Here is a 23,479-nt window from a genome sequence, read left to right on the forward strand (position 1 = left end):
GTGCATGATACATAACTACAGATATGCAAGTTGCGGGATGTTTCCAAGAAACAAACGAATTTCTCGGATATTTTAAGAATAATTCACAGGATACAAAGGAAACTTTCATTTTGAAATAGGATAATTTCGATTCCCATACAAAAATATGAGAAGTTCCCAAAATTTTATCATGTGGAAATTTCGTAATTTTGGATAGTTTCCGAAGGCACATCATGGAGCGTAGCCAACATGCCAGTAGTTTACGCTCTGTAGCGAACGAAATGCAACTGTCACTGTCGCACTAATATTCCAGAGTGAGAGACACAAAGCGTTTCGTTATCATAGTGCGAGCGATTGTCACATTGGCTAGGCACCCAGTAATGATAACCAGGCTTTTTGAAAACCAAAACCTTTATAGACGTAATGATAAGAATGCAAACATTTCAGGTATTACGAAAATTATAAATGTTTACTTGTCACTTTGGTACCTTTTGCCTGAAAACGTCAACATTGATGGTCATTTCAATGGAATAGTACTCGTAGTTACCTGAAACAAAATAAGTTTCATTGTTAATTCATTATGTTAATAACTTATGGCGTTATATAAGCTCAATTGAGCACCACCCACATTTCAGGCACCTGCCGCGATAGCAGAGGACGCTGGTTCGATTCCAGCCTGGGGCACTGGAGGCCTTGGTCACTTTTTCTTAGTATATGACATTTATTCAAAGTTCAATTGAGTCTTGTAAAGTTTTATGAATAACGGGTTTATATAGTCTATTACCTAATTATAAATACATCCTACTTACTTTCGAGGTTCGACACATACCTACTTAAATGATATATACCTAACGTCATAGGATACCCAAATAGTACGATTTATTTTCCTTTTAGTAATTCACAATATCACATCATACCAATTTAATTAAGATTTAATTGTTATTACCTACGTATTCACACGATGATCACTATAAAAAGCATTTTTTATTTATAAGATTATTTTAAGTTTTATAATACATGTACGAGTAGTTTAGTTTGTCGTTTTAATAAATACATTATGACCTACTTAACTACCAGTGATGATTTCTCAGATTTTTTTCTCATACGTTGTTTGGCGGTACAATATTTCGGTTACTTTGACTACATGTAGGTAATTTATAGCCATCATTTTAACCTGCTTGCTAAATAAGCCTAAAACTAAAATAAAGGAAAAAGGAAAATGCGTTAAATCAGTCCAGTGTGTCTCCGGCTTAAGCTTTCAGTGATGTTCCGAAGTATAAAGTAAAGAGGTCAACTTGTGTTTACCTTAATCCGGCAGCAGGAAAACTGGACCGGGAAAGCTTTCGGGTAAAACTATATCGTTAATCAATATAGTTCCGGGTCACTAAATTCGGACCAGACATCACTATCTCCAGTGTCGACTGATGGTGCCTTTGACAGTTCATTTTAATTTGGAGTAGACAAAATGTTTGTATTTTTTGGAACTTTAACACATTAAGTAATTTATGAAATAAAACTATGGAAACGGATTATATCGTGGGTGACCACGAACGCTGTAAGGGCGATATCGTCGGGGATATGGATAGTGCAATACCGCGTAACTAACAAAACCGATAGAGTAAAAAAATCAAACAATTTAACAAGGAAATAGGACCTTACGGTACTTATTGCACTATCCCCGACTTTCATTTGTAACTATTGCAGTAACCGATGACAATATCACATTTATTTATTTATAAATGTAACATTTAAGTATTTCAATTCCGGTGAAAACATATTTCTTCGGTTATTTTTTAAATTAAGCCGAAGCAAAAGAGACTTGCAGGAACTATCATAAGGACCATGATTCGATGCGACAGCGAAAGGTATAGGAATAGTAGAAGTACTTACCTACAAACTTTTTAGTAGGTATAAGTCAGGGGTACTTATGCGTCTTTTTTATGGATTTCATATAATAAATGAAATTCATAGTACGAGTAGGTAGTAATTTTCTGGCTGGAGCTCCTCTATTTAGTTCTTAAAAGCTGTTTGATAACAGCATTAGTAAAATATATATTATACCCTTGTAGGGTAACGGCACCAGTGGCCAGCCGGGTACCAGTGGTCAGCCTTTTGAGCCGTTTATTGGTCATAAATATCTGGTATATTCGTTTAAACAAATCGCGAGTACTCAAATAGGAGCTTTGATTCCTTATTGATTAATACGCCATCGCCACACGACAGGTGCGGTGAGGGAACGGGGGGAAGAAATATACTCGTTCATACAGGTGCTGTTTGTCGACGAGTGCAATAGTGTCATGTCCGCCATATTTTTTACTGCACGTGGTGTTCTCTTGACAGGCAAGAAAAACTATGTTTTAATGTTAAAAGTTATTGTTTTTGTTAATGATTGGTTTATTTATTAGTTTATCTATTAAATTGCATTATATTTGAATGAAAATATCAATATTTCACTTATAAATTGAGGGGGCTGGCCACTGGATAACACTTTTTTCCAAAGAATCCAGTGCCCAGCCCCCCACGGCTGACCTTTGGGTTATTCGTTTATTTTATTATTTTCGAGCCAATGCGACCGTTAGGACCGTTAAATTTACATTTTCAAATTTAGTTAGGCATGCCCTAGTCAATTTAAAGTAAAACCCAGTAGTCAGCCGCATTTGAAATAACGTTTTAATGCGGCTGAGCACTGGGTTTCGCGGGTCCAGTACTCAGCCATTGACCTTGCTTGGTACGTTGCCGCCAAAAATATGTCCACATTTTTAAACCCTATCTCATTGAAATAAGGTTCAAAAGTGTATACATATTTTTGACGTTAACTATACATAACTATTATTTTGGTTTTCCTGGTTGGTATATGACTTTGTTTATTAATGATATGATCTGCATAGACTCGATTAATTATTTTTTACCGAATACCTACTAGGAACATAATTATATATTACCTGCTTTACCTCATTAATTTTTGACGGATTAATTATTAGAAAACAAATATTGCGATTCTTAGTTTGCAAGAATAATGTTAGTTAATTAAGTACCTATGGCCAACAAATTTCGTGTCATAAGAATTGTATGTACCTATAATATTTTTTATTTATTAAATAAGTAAACAAGTAGGTAAGTAATACATATGTATATGCAAAAAAATTATAAACTGAAATTAAAAACTACAACTAACTACAATAACGATAACTAAAATAGTAATAATAAATAGATATTTGTATAACATCGTTGATTTTGATATATGCAAAAAATTATGAACTAAAATTTAAAACTACAACTAACTACAATAACGATAACAAAAATTATAAAGAAAAAATAAATATTATAATATCCTTGATTTTGATATAAATATTAGTGATTTTGATCTAATTACTATGAATAGTATATATAGGCTGAGTACTGGGTACACAGAGGCTGCTTACTAGATTTTGGAGGCTGACTACTGGAGAAAAGTGCCACTTTTTGTTTAAACTTAATTAGAGATATTATAAAGATGATTGTTATTATTTTAAATATTTTGTTCTAAAACTATGATAAACAATTGATCTAACCATGTCATTTGTTTAATTATCCGACCAATCCTGTAGAAATGCCGAACGTTCAAACTTAAAAAAGTCGTTATAAGGCTGACTACTGGTGCCTTTACCCTACACAGCACACACGCTAGTTTTCCAAAAACTAATTTTAATGCATACAAGCATATAAACAAACAAAAAATAGGTACTTAATCCTTCTGTTTGTCAATCGCGTATACCTAGTTAGTAAGTAAGCGGTTGTGTTTTATCGGGATAAATTGGTATTCTTTTTGCAGCCATTTAATTGACTCCTACCTGAACATGACCACACTATTTCATTTGATATTTATAGCCGTCTTTTCCCATTTCTCACAACTATATCGAGAATTCCCAGGACCGTGTACTACTGACCGAACCTAAACCTTATCACAACGTTATAAGGTCTATAAACGGGCATTATAGCGTACCTTTGTTTGTACTAGTGTACTAGTTCTATTTCCACCGTGACCTATCCATGACGCAGGCTCGATTAGTTGCCTGATTGCCTTTGCCAGCAATTTATTTTTAAACGATTTATTTTTATTTGTGCAACCAGTTGCGCTTGCACATGAGGGTGCATGATGCATTCGCTATTCGTAATTCATAATTTTCTCAAGCGTGTTAGTAATTCAGTTTTTATACGCACACACAAACTCTGTTCCTTTGTATAGTTTCTGTCCTGATACCTAAGCTTTTTTTAAATTAAAAGCATCCTAAAGGAACAATAGAATTTCATAATTGGTTTTTAAACTTCGTAGAGAGTATTTTTTAAAATGATCATTAAAGAAATTTAATAATTTATCTTTAAATGACGAGTTCATTCTTGTTATGGTAACTACATCATTAAATGAGTGAAATTTCATATTATCCGCAAGTCATACTCGTAAGTGTCAGTCAGTTACATAATTAATAACTGTCACCAACGAATTAATACTTACCCGTACATTGGTGGGTAGGGTAACCCTTAAAACATTTCGAATAAGGACGAAAGCGCGTTCCGTTTCGCAGGCTAAACTAGCGGTGTCCGTTCCGCACCTTGTTGAGGCACTTCATTAATAATTAAAAGGATTCATTAAGCAAACGGCGTGCGCTGTACTTAGCGGGTTCGGCTTGACGGAGCTCTACGTAAAATGGAACGTTGTGGCAGAAATAATTTAGAAGGCTGTTTCCATATTCTTAAGCGGGTTGTTGAATGCTAAACTGACAGGTTCTTTATTTTGTTAACAGGCGAAGAGGAAGTTTACGGGCAACTTTACTTTGCTAACGGTATTTTAACGAGAATTATCGAAGTATAACCATTACTTGGTAAAATATGTTATTCATTCACAAAGAAAGAAACATGATATATCAGGATGTTACAAAATGTGTCGTTGATAAAATCAATAACCCAAATGTTTCACGAACACATTGATTGTTCTTCTAAAGTTGCAAAAGAGCTCACTTAGATTTCGCTTTCCCTCAATAAATATAGAAAATCTTAGTTGTTCTGGTCAACCAATTAACTATCGGTATCACACAACACGCTGTAAAGTATGTCTCTCTACACTCTACCTTGTTTATCATAATATACGGTATGGCGGAGGCTTATGTATGCTCTAACGCCTTTCGGTTTTCATTCCGCACATGGATGGAACACACAGGAAGCCGCGGATGTCACAAACTCAGAAAGAACTCACATGTGCCCAAAATGAAACACGACTCTATTGTAAAGAAAATAAGACGTAGTTTTGAACAAGTTCGCCGACTGCACAAGGCCGTGTTATGAGACGGTGTCAGTCAAGTTAACCCGTCAAAGGTGCCTGGAATTAGCAATTGGGGCGCACGTCTCGAAGGGCCGGGAACTAGGTCAGTGAGTTACGTGAGCGTGTGGGGGGGTTAACTAATAGTATTATGTGACAGACAGAAGTATTCATGTTGCTAACAGATGTATGTTAATGAATAGCTTGGAGCATGAAGGCTTGAATTGTGGGAATTAGGGCAGGGGTATGTAAAGTAAATACATATAATTTCATCTTCAACCGGTCTGTGCTATCAAAATCGCTGCCGAGTTAGCTTGGTCTGACTCTAGTTAGTTTTCACTGGAATAGATATTTGAACAAAAACTAGTTTCCTTCAATGCACTTTGCGAAATCTAGTTTTGAATGATAAATCGTAGTTAAAACTAGTCTTCACTGAGTCGATTCGGAAAACTAGTTTTAACAACTGAAAACGAGTTTTAACTAAAAAATGGTTTTTGTGGCAACATAGGTACATATATAATTAGATGAATCGAAAAAAATTAAATTTACGAACATAACTTGTTACTTATCAACAAAAAATAAAAATATATTTACTGTGATTTACTGTAACTGTATCTGATTGTTTACGATAAAGAAATGTCAATGCCACACGTTACCGGTGTCATGAAAGAAAATCGTATGAAGTAGGTATACAAGGAAGGTATTTTATCAATTGCATAATCTGAAGTGAACTAAAATTCTCTTCCCATATGAAAAGACATATTGCGAGTATGTCGATTACGACATAAGGTTGAATACTCGGAGGAAATACTGAATAGGTACTATTTTTTATAAAAATGCTTTAATTTTCGCAATAATCGTTTTGAGCGCTAATCAGTCAAAAGATATAGATACTGAGACACGAATGCAAATCTTAAAACTGATTAAATTGTTTCTAAAAATACATAAAGAGGCTCATTTTCAAACAATAAACGTTTCATTTTATTTCGTTATCTCTACGCGGGTCATTCCAGAAACTTTCAGTATTGCCCATGTATTTTTGTTTTTCATAGTGTGACTGTCACTATAGGAAGTATTTCATCCGAGGTTAAATACGATTTAAATCCAAAGAAGAGAGACACCGTCTGTACGCCATAATGAAATCTCGTTTGGCTGACCTAGTTCCCCTGCCCGATAGAATATTTTTACAATGTAAATTATATTATCAATGTTAAACCAATACAATTTTCTTCGCCGTTACTCTCTTGACACGCTGGTCGTGGCTGTTTTTACAAGCTTTTTACTTTCACCTGTCCCGCTGTCTTTCTGTAATCAAATCTTGCAAGTTAAATTTGATCCACTCACTTCCCGGTTTCCGATTGAGCTGAAATTTTGCATACACATGTAAGTCGGGTGACAATGCAATATTATGGTACCATCGAGCTGATCTGATGATGGAGACAGGAGGTGGCTGTAGGAACTCTGTGATGAAACAACGCAACCTAATTGTGTTAGGGGTTTTTAGAATTGTCTCGATGAGTATTAGTTGTCTGTCGTAAGAAAAGTACAGTCGGCGATAAAAGCTTGTACCAAAAATGAAATTTTTGGCAAAAACCTATTCTTCGTTACTTGGGCACCGGGGGTTACTTAAGAACTTCGATATTTTATTTCCATCTCTTTTACTCTTGCGACATAGGGTTAGGGACTACTGATAGAGGTACTGCCAGGAATCTGATAACGGATTTTTATTTTTGTAGACGTTTTTCGCTACATACGGGTAAAATCGTGTTATCGGCTACACTCGTAGCACGTAGCTCTCTCTGGCAGTGTCAAGGCACCAAAATGGCAAAACTCCACCCCAGTTTCACCCCCTAAGGGGTTGAATTAAAAAAAAAATCCTCTATCGAGTTCCTTATTTTTTCTAGTGGAGCTGTAGGTATCTTTCAACTGTGTAGGTTGTGCATCGTATGACAGTATCTAAGATTCGTACCTAACTGCCGCCATCAGATATATCGGAGCGGCCAAAGCGTTCACAATATCTGATCAAGCACTCTAACGCCATGACAATAGAGGCGTGCTCAGATATTTGTGAGCACCTTGGCCGCTCCGATATATCCGATGGCGACTGTACAAAAGTTGAGCTCAAATGTGCTTGAGCGAGATATCACTATGCCCGTATATAGCGACGTCAAGCTCGCACACCGGATCCGCATTAAATATGATGAAGAACGCCTAACGCTCTTCAATTACTTTCATAAAAGATACCTGGGCTATAACCGCGAAAATCGAAGTTCGCAAATTGCGGGCATCTGTCTCTGTCTCTCTAATTACGCCTTCATTGGAGTAAAAGAGAAAGATCCCAATTTGCGAATATCGGTTTTCGCGATAGCCCCTCTGTATTCACTCAGGTGGACTGAACGACTCAAAAGTGAATGTAAAATATCGGAAAGAAAATACGTTCATTCTGACAGGACTGAAGTCCTCAAGATGCCGTAGGAAATCCACTTAGGGTTGTCGATACCTCAATATCCGCCACTTGAGTTTAAACGATCCGCCTGTTTGTAGTTGGAAGGAAATCGTGTTTACCTTGCTTAAGTGTATTTTACTTACGCCTGACGATAATAGCTTTATCGGTGGTTTTATAAAAAAAATGGTTGTCTGTAACGTCGGTTTACGGACGATAATTTTGCGTAAAAACGTCATAAGAAAACATTGATGAAAAATTGCATACTTTTATACGTTACCATGGAGATCTATCCACAACGTTACCATGGAGATCTGTCCACAACGTGATAATTTTTCGTGCATGCTACCGGTGTTCATCGATTTATAAGACGTTATCACGTAAAAAATCTAACGGTTTTCCATTAAAAATTGAGTTTTGTTTAATATTATTTCAACGAGCTTGATGGAAAATAATACTTCATAAATTAAAAAAAAAAATGTTTTTTTTTAATTCAATGGTGCATCTCATAACAGTTAGAATAAGTCTAAAAACGTGATATTCTTGTCGTTAAGGAGTTTCACCCTCATCTCCATCAGCAGTTTTATTTCAAGAATTGGGACTGGTTAAATGAAAATGTCATAAAAACATTTTTCGTATTAGAAGGAGGCAGGCAGGAAGATAAAGAAAACCTCTTTTCGATGTTCATGATTTTTCGCATTTGTCAGATACCGAAACCTGATTGGATAATGTAAACTGGTTATACGTGCACTTAATGTTATTGTACAATGTTAGAAAGCAAACTGTAGCACACGTTACTCAGACTAAATTCATATATGCTGTCAAAAATTCAGCCGACCGAACCTTGTGGCCCGAAAATAGCTTCATAAGAGCGAATATTCCAATATTCGGAGGCAAAAACGATAAAATTTTTAATTAAAGCGCTTGGCATAGCCCTGGTGATTGTTCTTGGCTAGTGGATTTTTGCCCTGCTATATTGGAAGGAAAATGACATAAGTTGTTTTCAAATTTCTTATTAAACTTTGGTCATTATTTTTTGTAAAACAATAGTTTTATTAATTAGTATATTATATATATAGTATAGTTAATTTGTATATTATGTTTTTAAATTTCTATCACCAAAGATCGCTGTTTACCAGTGGCAGATAAGTTGAATAATTTTCGGCTTTCCCAAAGAATGTATAATATAGCTTATACGGCTATCACGAGCTTGTCACTGACATGTTCCCTAAGGTCTGCGTAACTTAATTACTATCTATATATCTCGCTCACATTAATATGCCAGTACGACCGTGCATATGTATAATGTTAGTTACGCACACGCTAGCGAATATCAATGTCATATCAGTGATATTAAGCTCGTGGTAAGTGTTCATAACACGGCACTACGAGTAACAGTGACAACCGCCTTCAACGTGGCAAAAACATTCGGGAGCCCAAACAATTGTCAAATATAGTTTGTCAAAGGACTGTCTCATTTCAAACATAGACAGAGAGAATCATACTATCTTTGTCTTACACTAGTACTACCACCCAAAAGAATCATCCTTTTCTATTTCCGGTTTATACTTTTTTTGTTCAAATAAAAAAACAAAATATTCTACATCAGATGAATTGATACCGTTTCAAAAATTTACGCAGAAAACAATAATAACGCCAACTAAGACTATTATATAATATGCAAAACTCGAAGCGAAGCATTTCTGAATAGAATTCCCGGGCGTTAGGAGGACCTATTGTTCCCCGAACATTTCGCAGATGCCGTGTCCTCGCCCGTGAATGGGTTAAATTATGCAGTATATGCTCCTACCACTCAGCTACGAATATATACTCGTATGTATATAGTCTGTCAAGCTGGATAGTCGCAATGTAAAACAAAGTAAAGTATGGTATCCCTAGGAAACGAACAAAAAGCAGCAATGTAAGTACATCGAACATCGATGAACGGTAAACAAAACAGTGTTGCTAATCCGCGATTTTTCAAATTTGTCGCCTTTTTCTACTGACAATATTTGCTTGACCAAGTATACATATCTAAGGCTGCCTTTACACTGAACACTGAGGCAGAGATGAGCGGGGATGAGGGGAGACGTGTGGGAATCAACCAATAGCATTGGTTCTTGACGACCTGAGGATCTTGACAACCGATCTGGCCTAGTCGATAGTGACCCTGCCTACGAAGCAGATGGTCCAGCGGGCGCAGCATGGTTCCATTTTTATCGCCTGTCAGTATGTGCCCGCCACTTTCGCACTTACATACTTGTTAGAACGTGACAGGCATGGTGACAAGCGATAAAAATGCGACCGTACTACCGCCGCTGGGTTTAAAAACTCGGTAAGGGCACTCCGCCGCTGGCGCAACTGCGCAGCGCGACGCAATTTTTCCATAGCGCTGACGCGCAAAACACGCTAGTGTGGGCTGATCCTAATACGGGATCTAGTGGGCGGTAATCTGTGGCGAGTACCCACGCACCCCCTAATTGCGCCCGCAAATTCTCGGAAACGTTTAGGTACCCAGAATGCTTTTTATTCCTCGAAATCCTTTTTTTCTCAAAATCCTTTTTATCTTTTTTTAAGTGCCATGAGTGAATTCTTTGGAATTGCGGAGTTAGGCAAGTACTAGAAAGAGGAATACTATTTAATGTACATACCTATTACTATATCTAATTCAGTCAAGCCATTCCCGAGAATATTGTTAACTCTATATATTTTGGCCTTCTAACAAAATTAAAAGTATTGAATATACGAGTCGTTTTTTACCAAAGGTCTTCCTTCCCCCTAATAATAATAATATATACATTCGATATTAAGAAAAATCTCTTTTGATTACAAAATAATTGCTGAAATATGTTTCACTGTATTTCTATTATACTTAAATGTTACATTCCTAAATAAAGTACCTATGTAAACTGTTTAAACGACAACGGTTTCACTCACTTGAATTTTTAATCACTATTGGCGACATGTTTCGGGCCCTTCGGGGGCTTCCTCAGACTTAAACAGTTTAAAATATGTCTCACGAAAATTTAATATCGATAAATGTATGTGTTAATCTTCAAAAATGTCTACAAACATTTTTTGGGACAGCTAGGTACTCCATATTAAAATGAGCTCTCATAGGGTCCATCATTCGACATGAAAGGCCACCAAAACATTTTGAGTTTCGATTAGGTACCCGATCATAAACACGGCTCAAGCGGTGATGACCATTAATAATCAACTGTGTATTTTATCGTCATTTTAAACCGTTTGCGTTGAGTTTGACGGACGTTTATGTATGGGCAGTGACGCAAATAATAAATCCATCAGTTCTGACAAGCATTCACAATGACGGGCCTTTCCTCCCACAGATCACTAGGTGCTAGATGAAGCATAAGATTTGCGGTCCTGACGTGCAGAGCGCGCCCGGTCATTTCACTTGCGTTTACCTCATGGCCATCAAACTAGCGTCTTTTGAGCGTCGGCGTCTAGTCAACTCTATGGCTGCTGCTCGACCCAATGTTGGCGCAACTGCGCAGCGACGCCATTTTCCATAGCGCTGACTAGATGCCGACGCTCAAAACACACTAGTTTTTGGTGGCCCTAAGCCCGTAACCATTTATAAGTTTTACTGTTCAGCTTCAACGATTTAGGCTGTTCAGCAAGCATCTTAAACATAATATTAATTGACTAATCGTAGCATCAACTTTTCTAAAACATTTTGAATTCACAAAGCCAAAACAAAGGTTTTTCACCCCTGAAACTATCATTAAATACAGTTTTTGTGTTGGTAAGTACAAGCCGGCAAGTTATCTACAGACAGGGGTTGCTAACTTCTACATAAACTTGCAAATAATACGCCATCAGTTACGCCATATTTTAAATGAAGATCATGTAAATACCTATGCAGACATTTTTAGCTTACAACGAAACCAACATTAAGGTTTCTCACCCCTGAAACTGTCATTACATACAGTCCTTGAGGCGTATTCTGATTGTTATAACAGGTTATAAATGTATCTGGATTTGTTTTGGGCCGTAAAATGTGCCTTCTTTTGTATAGGATCAGTGCTATAACTGGCTATAAGTGACATTTTTGGTTGAAGAACTGTGGCTTTTGATACTGACAGATCATAGGAATACAAAACAAATCCAGATCAAATTAATAATCTATAATTGCAATCAGAATACGCCTCTCTGTGTTGGTGAGCAGCAAATTATCCCAACTGCAAGGGTCGCCAACTGCTGCATAAACTTGCAAATTATTGTCACAGCCCCGACGTTTATGTCGCTTTTGTACCGAATATGTTAAGTGTTGGAACTGTGCGTTTGGCTCATTACTCAAGAAAAGTTTGATGGTGAGTTTTTATCTAGTCTAATTTTTATGATTTATTAGGTAAATAGAGACATTTATCTAGTGTAATTTTCACGATTTACTAAATTAATTAAGTTGATTTACTGTTGCCATGGACATAGCATTCAAGAAAATAGTATGTATTAGAACAAATTAAATTATTTTCAGAAAATATTTTAATTTGTTTTTATTTCAAGTAGACACACTACTATATAAATTATAAACCCAGCATGCCGCGATAGCAGAGGACGCTGGTTCGATTCCAGCCTAGGGCACTGGAGGCCTTGGTCACTTAGTATGTCGCAAATAATAGTTCCACTATTTTACCAATTCTAAATTGTAACAATTAGCGCATGCAAATCGCGCAATAGTACCTCTTAGACAACCTAATATACATCAACTAAGATATGTTAATAGCATATAACACAACAAAGCAGATTTTATCGCCACATGCTCATTAAACCGGTGTGGCATGCTCAAAGGCTAAGGCGACTGCCACACTTGGAGCCAGTTGCACTATTTTAAGGCAATAAATATAGGTGAGCGCTAGTAGCCTAGCGGTAAGAGCGTGCAACTGTCATTCGGAGGTCGCGAGTTCAAACCACGGCTCGTTCCAATAAGTTTTTCGGAACGATATTACGTTCAGTCGCTTTTCGGTGAAGAAAAATATCGTAAGGAAACCGAACTTATCACAATAAGGCCTAGTTCCCTTCTGGGTTAGAAGGTTAAATGGCATTCACTTTCGTAAAAAACTAGTGCCTACGCCAATTCTTAGGATTAGTTGCCAAACGGACCGAAGACAGACACCCATGAGATATGGCAAAAAAATGGAACAACGAGAGGAAGATGATAATGATAATGACATGGGCCTGAAAAACAGTTATCACACTGATGTGTGAACGAGACAGCTCTATGCACACACGTGACGATGTCCCACGCGTATATGGAGAGGCGAGCAAATCCGTATCCAAAGTCAAAGTCAAAGTCAAAATATACTTTATTCATGTAGGCCTAGCAACAAGCACTTATGAATCGTAACATATATATTATCTTAAGCTAATTATCAGAGCAATTTATTGATGTTATTACTCCATAATAATATTGGATTATTATACAAGTCAAATTGAACACGAAGAATTTCACAAAATGTTCGTCAAATATGAAAAAAATTGTATAAAAAAATACTAGTCTAGAATGTTTCTAGAAAAAAATCTAAATGTCAAATAAATAAAAAAACAAAAGAAGTACATACATCGGAATACCAATGTGAAGATCACTTTAAAATACATCAAAGATATGTGTATGCAAGAACCGTAACGGACCACTAATGTATTCATTGATCCGTGTACAGTAAAGTTTTGGTATTCGCAGTTTAATGGCAAACATTTGGCACTCGTGTCAGTGAAGGCATGCAGCGAAATTGTTCGAGAACATTGATTTATTTTCGAACTGAGCAACATTCACAGATTCAAAGTTTTTATGTTTTTTGCATGTGTGAATTAGGTTATTATTAAAAAAATAACGCTTACCAATAAGGGTTGACAATCCCTGGCCTAGTTGGCAGTCAACCTGTCTACGAAGCTGATAGTTTGGTAAACACCTAATATTTTGTTCTCGAGTATTGTATATTTTTTATGTATTTATTATCAAACGTACACTGCAGGTTTGAGATTGAATTGATTTATAAACTCCTAGATACCACTTAAGTCTGTCATCTTTTTGCATTAGGTATGTCCCAGACACTGGTTTTTAAAAAGCCAGACTACGTTTTAAAACCCTACTAGATAGGTACTTAAAATATATACGTCGGCACACACTAGTATAAAAAAAATACTAATGTGTGCCGTATTATACATGGGAAAAGCATCGATATTTGAGTTAGTCGATATATAGGAACTATATACCTGTCATTTAAATCTGCCCCCAATAATCGATATCTGCTTGTATTAATAGGATTTGTCACCATTATATACTTACATCTAAAACTTTAGTCTAAAGAGTTTACTTGCAACACGTGTACCTTTATCTGGGACTTCACTGAGCAGTTTAGTACCAAAGAAACGTTATGGCTCCTCTACACGATGGGCCAACGCCGGCCACTCCAAGGGACGCAGCTATGCGGTAGAATGAGATAGCAATATCACACAGGGACGCATTTATGCGTTAGAGGGAGCTCTAACGCATAAATGCGTCCCTTGGAGTGGCCGACGTTGGCCCATCATGTAGAGGAGCCATTAAGCGAGCAAAACCCTTTCACCGCGGCTAACAAAGAATACCTAGTTCAATACCCTCAGCAGACGAGGTAACCCCTTTAAATGCTGAGACTATTTACAATAATGGAGATTTTATGTTTATTTATATTAGATTCTGTTGTTTTCTTACACTTATTACGGCTCATACAGTAGATATAATTTAATTTTTTCTCAACATCTGTACAAAGCATCGAATCCCGAATTTTTCCTGAGTTAAGTATGGTATGTAAGTAGGTACATTTAATTGTGCAAGCGATGTAACGTCAGAATGCTGCTCCTACATGCCTGTAGGTAATTTAATTGGCTTCAAATAGCTACCTACTACAAATTAAGTGGGAATGACTCGCATTTTGATGACCGCTGGTTGAAGCGAGCGCCGCTTTGACAAGTCAATTTATATGTAAATTCACAATTCCATTTGAAGTCGAAAAATAAGCCTTTATTCTTTTACCGTTTAAATACTTGCTGCCCCAGACATTACTTCAAACACTTCAGTTTGACAGATCAATTTCAGTACTTACCCTGTGTACATTTATTCGATAGCGTGACATGACGTATTTTGAATGGGATTTTTAGTTTCCAAAGCGTCTCGCTTGGCGCGCTGTTCAAAAACCCATACAAAAATAGACATAACGCAAACGTAAAAACAAATCCATATCAAATTCATAATGAACTCATGTGGAAATGTGCAGCTATGATGAATTAATATTGAAATGCGTTTAAACATTATATTTATTCGACACCCGGCGCAATCCATTGTGGCTACCGTGGCACTTTGAGATTGGCGAAATCATCATAAATTTTATGGAAGCTATGCATTTTTTTTTAAGAACGTTTGAACAAATTCAGTGCCTAACCTGTTATTGAGGAATAATCATTTATTTACAAACAAGATATATACAGTGGTATTACTAAAAGAAATTAAAAACTAGCTTAAATCTAAAATAGGCCCTTAAGGCATTGTACCAAGGATGCTGGCGACATTTCCTCGCTGTACCTATCGCAATGCTGATACGTTGTGCGAGATAGCCGCCAGCTATCTAGACCGAAGTCACCAATTACGTCAACCAGACGCTTCGCGATTTCTGCGAACAACTTATGCGCGCTGGGACCCCATGGACCTAGAGTTTCAACTCCAAATTATTAACTCCGTTATTACATTCATAATAAGCCTCCAGTAGTAGGTACCAGGGATGTTGCAAATATCCGCATCCGCATCCGCAACCGCGGAACTTCCGCATGATTTTCAACATCCGCATCCGCATCCGCATCCGCATAAAATCGATGCGGATTTAATGCGGATGCGGATGTGGAACAGGCCGGTACAGGAACGTCTTAGCATTGGCGTAAGTGCTAGACTGCTAGGTAATTTAGTCATTAACCAAAAAAACCTATTAGAAATGAGCAGTCAAGCGTGAGTGGGACTTAATGTACGGAACCCTTGGAACGCGAGTCCGACTCGCACTTGGCCGGTTTTTTGAAATAAAAATTACTAAAATGTAATATTTGACGTTTTTTATAGTACTATCTTGACATCCGCATCCGCATCCGCATCCGCGGATGTGAGCCTTTAAAAATCCGCATCCGCATCCGCATCCGCGGATGTCAAAAAATCGGCATCCGCAACATCCCTGGTAGGTACCATCGCCCACACTGTTTAACTGTACATCGGTGGACCTTATGCCTTTTGTAATAAGGGGTCACCGCTACCGAAATACAGTTAGGAGTGTTGCTGTTTGTACGCACGCGGCATTTCATCTTACAAGTAGCTGAAGTAACTGCCCTCGCCCTGGGGCCATACCATGATGTCTTATTGCGATTCTGTTTAGGACCTAAACTGAATTGCTAAAGGACGGAGCTACTAGGGTGGCCAACCATACTATATTATATAGTATTGTACTATATTTTGGCTCTCTGTACTATATACTTTTGGAAAAATATATAGTACCTACGCTAAAATACTATATTTCCGATTTAACGTATATTACACTTATGTTTAGTATTTTATCTAAAAGTACTATATTTTTTTGAAATGTACTATATTTTTGATGCCTTATTCTGGAAAATACTATATTCCAAAAAAATAGTTGGCAACCCTAGGAGCTACATAAGTCGCGTAACTCCGTCCTTTAGCAAACAGAATCGCAAAAAAACATCAATGGCCCCTGTTCGTAAATGCTTCATAATACGTACTATATCTATGTTGTCAGCGTTATGCACACATTCTATATAACTTCGTCGCTTTTATTCAATCGACGCTATACTTGTGCACCTTATTCCTTTGCAATAAAAGCGATTTATGTATACTTATTTTTGATGTTGACCGTCGCGTCAGTAGTCCCGGTGGACCATTAACTCTGCGGACAGCGCATAAGTGCGTGTCGAACCTCATTAGTTCCGCGGTTTTATCCCCGTGGATAAAAGCTTTATCGATGTAACCAATATAACAATTCAAGATAAAATATATTTTTCTAACCGGTTAACTAAATGTTAATTATGTTAATTATGTCCTCTTGCGAAGGAGAGTAGCGATTATTTCCCGAAAAACGAATTTTACTGGATGCAATATTTCCATTCGCAAAACCATATTATTATTCTTTCTCACTAGGTTCCTTTCCCGGAAGCATTTTTAACCAATTCGCATATTTTATAATTATATTTCAATAGCTTATTTTCCTGATACGTTTACAAACCATTCGAATAGTTTGGATAACTTTTGTTAGTATCTGTAATGTAAATCAATATTATTCAATAAAATATGTTGGTTCGTGTTTTGGTCGCAGTTCACCTAACACACTCCTCCTCGCTTCGCTCGTCGTCGTACCTAACTAGGCTCTGTCTAATGACACTCTTTAGTGATTGTAAACAAATGAAATATAGCGGGAAATTATGCGAATGGTTAGAAATCCTGTTAGGGAAATAATCTATTGAAGAATAGATATATAGGAAAATATGCGAATTGGTTAGAGATGCTATCGGGAAAGGAACCTATTGAAAAATTAAAAAGTGGTAAAATTTGCGAATTGCAAAATTAAGGAAAAAACGATTTTCGGAAAATAGTAGCACCACTCTTGCGAAGAATTGGTATTTAATGGTATTTTAGCTCACCCAATTCCAATTCAATATCAGTATTTGCTTTACAAATTAGTGTGTGAATGCATAAATAGAGTCAGACCGAGAAAAGTCTGCAGCGATTTTGATAGCCCACGCAGTGCCAGTGTCATTTTAAACGTCAATCTTCTATAAATTTATGACGTGTAAATAACACTTGCACTGCGTGGGCTATCAAAATCGCTGCAGACTTTTCTTGGTCTAACTCTAGAACTAATTATTCCATGCATAATGCAGGTAGGTATGCATTAACACGAAGACCACTGAGTGATCTGTAATCAGTAATCACTGCAAGTAGGACAGGGGGGCGATTCGAATTGTATTAATGCATGCTACATGATGAATCGCAATCGATAATTAAAAACTACAAAGAAAAACGTCAAAGAAGATTTTTTTCTTCAATGAAAATATACCTAACTACAATTCACTAAAGAATGTCACGTGTGGTGGTCGTGTTACAAGATGTCAGTGTCAAAAGTGACGTTTTTGGTCGAAGAAATGTCAGTTTTACACTGACATAACAATATGGTATCGGCATCAGGGCTATAACCGCCAAAATCGAAGTTCGCAAATTGCGGGCATCCTTCTCTGTCACTCTAATTGCGCCTTCATTGTAGTAAAAGAGAAAGATCCCCGCAATTTGCGAATTTCAGTTTTCGCGGTAGGCCAGGGTCGCACAACTAAAACTCAATATGGCCGTGTCTTCAAAAATTAATTATATTTGATACTATAACATTTTAACTGACATCAGGCTAGCTGACGTGAGATACAACCACGAGCGGGTGCTTTAATTAATCGGATGTCATCCTTATTAATTAAAATTTGTCGCATCAGTATGATGTTCGACCCAGTGGATAACTCGTGGAACTTCACTGTGCCGAGTACACTTCAATCCAATTAAAAAAGGTGCCTGCTGAAAAAGTCTACATGTGTAAGAGCAATTTAATGAATGTAGGTAGGTACTTACACGTGGAGTTTGCTTATTATGTTCTTCTTTTATTTTTTCACATCTATTCGTGCGTAACGTACCTACCTACCTGTTACCACGGCTGATATTAAAATTGGTAAAAGAGTCTGTCACAGCCTATTTTCTCAGAAACTAATGGACCAATTAAGTTGAAATTTGGTACACACATGTAAATTAGTAACCCAAAGATGGACGTGTAAGTCGTGTAACGGACATGTAACGTAAACAAATGAATTTTAAACATGGGGCCACTTTTGGGGGGGTAAATGAGAAAGTTAAAAACATAAAAATTTTCAAACTATATCGTGTAACTATATATCAAATAAAAAAGCTCATTTTGAGAATTTCAACTATGCATATATTTTTTATAATTTTAAAATACATAGATAGAGAAAATAGCTATAAATTTAGTTCTTTACCTATTGATGACAGAAAAACCTATAAGAAATGGGCAGTCAAGCGTGAGTCGGACTTAATGTACGGAACCCTTGGAATGCGACTCGCACTTGGCCGGTTTTGTATATATTTCGTGTCTATTTATATTTACATATGTTTCTACAATAAATATAAAATGAATGAATACTTACCTCCATTGTCCACCATGAATTTGTAATTCTAATGATCCCACATAGAAATACACTCTAATATCATTCAGAGCGAATGAGGACCCGTATCTCTTCATTCACTTGTCCGCCCACACAACGTTTTTCAAACGATGAAGATAAACACGCATAATAAAAGCAGATAAACACAACACTCAGCGATCGGCCTTCCAATTTTCTACGTCGCATCACCCTTTGTTGATCCACGAATACTAGGCGTTATTAAATTCTGCTTAACCCCGCACATATCTCATTAAAACTTTGACATCTCGGAGCAGTGTACGCTAAATTGAAATTGGACTCGTTCGGTCGTGTCATTCGTTCATTCATGGCTTTATTTGAAACACGAGATGTTTTGGATGAATGTCGAACGACTCGAACGGTTCATTCATTACGGAGGGCCTATACTTACTCAAATGTGGTAATGAAATGACGCATTGAGAATACATTGAAAAACAGTTTACATTCACGTTTTATCAAAAATATACAGGAGTAGTGAAGTGAATGATTATTGATTACACACACAGCTACATAAAATACTGATTGCAAATAAGGTAGTGAATTAGCGAATGATAGAATGTGATTTATGTGCACAATATTTAAGTTGAATATGTAGGTACTTGAAATGACTTTTGGTCAATCTCGCTGTTGGCCGTTGAACTTGCGGTTACAAAAAAAAACATTAATTATAAAGTCTAGTGTGTGATCACAACTCCTAACCGAAACGGCACCGAAACCTAATAGACCTACTAATGTATCGGATAGTAAATAAAAAAGTGTCCCCTTTCGACAAGATGAGTAAAAAAATCTTACATCTTATCTAATTCTTGAAAAAAGTAAAATTTACACACACACACCAACGCAATGATGCGTAGCGCAACGAACCATCAGTTATGGTTCACATTCTAATTTCATTGATTACTCTTATTGCTGAATGGATCCCATTCACTAGAACATTCTATGAAGAATGGGTAGCCATTCCCATTGCCCGTGTTACTGGATTGGCTTAGATGGCGTGGGAAACTTTCCACTGAAATATAGGGTTTATTTTTAATACAACCACATATTCCAGGGTTAGTTAGTGTAATAAGCCATCATAAATTAACTGACATATTTATGTTTAAGTCGTAAATTAAAAAAATACGACTTACTTTACATAAAATATGTGTGTTAATTAAGGTTACAAATAAAAATTAAATACAAACCGCTTCATGCCGTTCCTGGTGCAAAGGTGCCCATGATGCTCGCAGCATTTCCACGCTGGATCACCACGGACAGCCTTGGCACGAGGAACGACTCGGAGCCCGGGCCTTTCCCTTTCTTTTATTTTACATAATGTTTACTATTGAATATAAATATTTTATATTATAATTTATTATACTCAATTATACTGAAACACATAATTTGATAAATTTCTCCGAATTTCCTCCATTTCTTAGTAAAAATCTCAAAATTAAATATATATTGGCAGACATTTCAAGCGCAGTCATGAGTGTGCCTTAGCTTTCTAGGAAAAGCTATCTAGTAAGCCTAGCAGTAATCCCAATCTGAACTGAACCGTGGGACGCGTACGAAGCAAGATTGCTTGCCAAAAGCTGTATCCAGAGATCAGTAAATAATACCGAGTAGTAATGCTCCTCCAACTCAACTACTAGACGGAAGACACACCCTCACATGAGAGAGAGAGAGAGAGAGAGAGAGAGAGAGAGAGAGAGAGAGAGAGAAAGAGAAAGAGAGATTCTTTATTTGTGAAAACACAGGTGATGATTGATCTTACATAAGATAAGCGAGGTGATCACACAATAAGCGCTCCCGTATAAGCTTAGTAAGGGAGCGCGACCGCTTATTTCAGCTGTTATACCGGCTGTTACGCGTAAGCTGTTACACCTCGCGAATCCAAAAACTGAATGGACAAATTAATTCCAAGTAATTATTTACCCTGATCACAAAATTTCACATGAACGGATTAAGAAATGCGAGCTGCAGAGACATTAAATACGAAAGCATTTTTGCCCAACTGAAACGCCGACTCGCGCTGCGAATGTTTAAGTTGGTAAGTATTGGTCCACGCCGAGTCAGACGACGCTACGGAGCCACGCTGTTACGTCGTCGCCCAAATCTCTAATATTTAGTTAATTTCATTTTTATGTATATTATTTTTCTTTGTATCATTTCTTTTATATTTTGTAGTTTCACAGTGCCTTGGTTTTATACTGTAATGCTGTGTTACTTATTTGATCAATAAATAAATAAGTAAATAAATAAATTAGTATCATTTCCAATTCGATTGAGGTCAGGCTCACACTGGTTGACTGAGGCGAATGCTCACTGGTTTTTTAAGCAACGGGAACATAGACCCAGCTGTTCCGGTGTGGGGCCAATGTCATGACCATAGACTAATGAACAATTGATATACAGCACTATAGCAAAACACTTTTCATTAACCACTGAAGGACCTTTTCTCGGTACGACGCACCGAGGTACAAGACGTGGGATATGTCATTACCAAACTAAAATGGAGTTGGGCGGGACATGTTGCCAGGCAGAGTGATGGCAGGTGGACCGAAATGTTAACGGAGCGCATGGCGTCCATAAGCTTGCTTGGTGGGATGGCATTCGGAAGATTGCGGGTCACTTCTGGATATAGCTCTGGATCGGGACAAGTAGCGTAATCGAAGAGAGGCCTATGGAGCGCAGCGGGCGATAAAAGGCTGATATGATGATGATGATGAATAAGGTGCGAATGTTCAATGTTCAGGTATATGTTTGTCTGGGGCAAAGTTGTTGATCAAAATATAAGATTTTTAATCGAAATTCCAAGGAATATAAAGGAAAATATCGGCTTTAATATGTTTTTAAAGACAAATAATATACCTACCTACCACGTAAGTAAGTCACCCAGCAAGATACTTATTTAATTTAAATAAGGACCTGCCTACACCATTTTCTGCTCATTTTATAAAGTAGGATATATTACATATTCACAATTCGTAAATAGTATTTTAAGTCAGTAGGTATATGTAGGTACATATTGTACATACGTACGTAGTAGTACATACGAAGCCGACCTTGCAAAAGCAATTAGTGTCGTAGGTAAATCATTTATACTAGTTGTCAGAGGAAAATTACGATACAAGTAGTTATACTATGTACTTACTGACACAATCTCAGTACAAATTTACGACTAAGAACCTATTTATTTTGAAATAACTGCAAAGAAACATATAGATTTCTCAAAATATCTATACTTACTATACTAGGTGCCGTGCCTAGGTGTATATATATTATGTTGTAAAATTTATGATCACTGTTGTCGAACGAATAAATCAGGAAAGGCGTAAACTCCTTTGGATTTAAAGGATTAACATTTTCATTAATGACCCGAACCATTTTTCATCCCCAAATCGCCACTAACCGAATCCGACTAACGTCAGTTATCAAGATAAATGCGATACCTTCGAGATAATTAATCGTTCCCCGACAGAACAAAACCCTCCACCCTAATTAGGAGTGTCTTTCAAGCCCTTAACACTTAAAATCACAATAAGTACAAACAACAGCGCTTAAATAATACTAAAATGCGGTTTTATACTCGTTTCCTCACCCTTGACGTAAAAAAAATTGTCCAGCGGATGAAACCACATCGGCATTAAACACTTAAAAGCTCCGTAGGCCCGTTTCATATCACTTACAGACCCCGTAAAGCCACATTAAAGGCGTACCTTTACAGTTGTAAGATAGATAACGTAGCCCTTCAAAAGGTTGTAAGGTTTGGACTCACCTATTTCGCCGCACATGGTCGCAAGTGGCCGGGCCCCACAGCGGCCGCGGCCACAGACATCCTGGAATCACGCGATGCTCATTTCACTCACACTGTTGTTCACCCCACGTTCACGCTGCTAGGCGGTCTTCCATTCACTGAGTGAAAGCCCGGGCGGCGGTCCAGAGCGCATGCTCGGACGTGCGTTGCTATTTTGTAACAAAGCGCATTAAAAACCTTCACTTATACTAGACTTAGGACTTTTTGGATTAGGTTAGGGAGGCTGCGGTCTCACTGGCTCCCTCTGGTTAGAGCACGCATGGTAGAGGTCACAAGGTCGCGATAACCTGAACGGTAAACATGATGGTAGCTGATAACTTTGACAGCTGAAAAGTATCCTGTAACTATTGTACAGTGTATCAACTTGTTAGACGGTCGAACGGACTGGTTGATAAGAGCATAGTTTCAATGGTTGTCAATTTATGGGCGTATATTTGATGCCGCCAAAGGGGAATCTAGTCGTTTGTAAGTGAGCGTGCGCCGATTCCGAAATTGAATGGATTCAATAGCGGCCCAACCGTATCAATTGTTAGAGCGGTTAAGTGGATTTATGACTGAAATATGAAATATTGCGTGGCGTTATAAAGTATTATAATAGTATTATAGGTACCGGTTGCAGTTGGGGTTTTGTATTTATCTACAATTAATATTGCATAATAGTGCAGACTGCTGCACTACG

The 23,479-nt window shown here is 37.3% G+C and overlaps 1 protein-coding gene across 1 annotated transcript in view; it reads right to left on the bottom strand.

The window, feature by feature from the left end:
• The window catches only part of LOC134651336 (muscarinic acetylcholine receptor DM1), an 89,336-nt gene extending 66,189 nt beyond the window's left edge, over window positions 1-23,147 (bottom strand). Inside the window, exon 1 of the mRNA XM_063506410.1 lies at window positions 22,762-23,147. The gene's annotated coding sequence lies outside the window, so the exon portion shown is untranslated. The remainder of the gene's footprint in view (window positions 1-22,761) is intronic.
• Between the last annotated feature and the right edge of the window lie 332 nt (window positions 23,148-23,479).

Source organism: Cydia amplana, chromosome 10, assembly GCF_948474715.1.
Source record: "Cydia amplana chromosome 10, ilCydAmpl1.1, whole genome shotgun sequence".
NCBI classification, from domain to species: Eukaryota; Metazoa; Arthropoda; class Insecta; order Lepidoptera; family Tortricidae; genus Cydia; species Cydia amplana.